We start from the raw sequence: 1,496 nt of genomic DNA on the forward strand, positions 1-1,496 counted from the left end.
CTATGGCATTTAGCCATGTTAACATCTAACAGTCTACTGCTGAGTGGTCATCCAGCCTAATGGCATTTAGCCATGTTAACATCTACCAGTCTACTGCTGAGAGGACATCCAGCCTATGGCATTTAGCCATGTTAACATCTAACAGTCTACTGGTGAGTGGACATCCAGCCTATGGCATTTAGCCATGTTAACATCTAACAGTCCACTGCTGAGTGGACATCCAGCCTAATGGCATTTAGCCATGTTAACATCTAACAGTCTACTGCTGAGAGGACATCCAGCCTATGGCATTTAGCCATGTTAACATCTAACAGTCTACTGCTGAGTGGACATCCAGCCTATGGCATTTAGCCATGTTAACATCTAACAGTCTACTGCTGGGTGGACATCCAGCCTATGGCATTTAGCCATGTTAACATCTAACAGTCTACTGCTGAGTGGACATCCAGCCTATGGCATTTAGCCATGTTAACATCTAACAGTCTACTGCTGAGTGGACATCCAGCCTATGGCATTTAGCCATGTTAACATCTAACAGTCTACTGGTCGGTGGACATCCAGCCTATGGCATTTAGCCATGTTAACATCTAACAGTCTACTGCTGAGAGGACATCCAGCCTATGGCATTTAGCCATGTTAACATCTACCAGTCTACTGCTGAGTGGACATCCAGCCTATGGCATTTAGCCATGTTAACATCTAACAGTCTACTGCTGAGTGGACATCCAGCCTATGGCATTTAGCCATGTTAACATCTACCAGTCTACTGCTGAGAGGACATGCAGCCTATGGCATTTAGCCATGTTAACATCTACCAGTCTACTGCTGAGTGGACATCCAGCCTATGGCATTTAGCCATGTTAACATCTAACAGTCTACTGCTGAGAGGACATCCAGCCTATGGCATTTAGCCATGTTAACATCTACCAGTCTACTGCTGAGAGGACATGCAGCCTATGGCATTTAGCCATGTTAACATCTAACAGTCTACTGCTGAGTGGACATCCAGCCTATGGCATTTAGCCATGTTAACATCTACCAGTCTACTGCTGAGTGGACATCCAGCCTATGGCATTTAGCCATGTTAACATCTACCAGTCTACTGCTGAGAGGACATCCAGCCTATGGCATTTAGCCATGTTAACATCTACCAGTCTACTGCTGAGTGGACATCCAGCCTATGGCATTTAGCCATGTTAACATCTAACAGTCTACTGCTGAGTGGACATCCAGCCTATGGCATTTAGCCATGTTAACATCTAACAGTCTACTGCTGAGTGGACATCCAGCCTATGGCATTTAGCCATGTTAACATCTACCAGTCTACTGCTGAGAGGACATGCAGCCTATGGCATTTAGCCATGTTAACATCTAACAGTCTACTGCTGAGTGGACATCCAGCCTATGGCATTTAGCCATGTTAACATCTAACAGTCTACTGCTGAGTGGACATCCAGCCTATGGCATTTAGCCATGTTAACATCTACCAGTCTACT

The sequence above is a fragment of the Salvelinus alpinus genome, chromosome 3 (assembly GCF_045679555.1).
Source record: "Salvelinus alpinus chromosome 3, SLU_Salpinus.1, whole genome shotgun sequence".
In the NCBI taxonomy this organism is placed as follows: domain Eukaryota; kingdom Metazoa; phylum Chordata; class Actinopteri; order Salmoniformes; family Salmonidae; genus Salvelinus; species Salvelinus alpinus.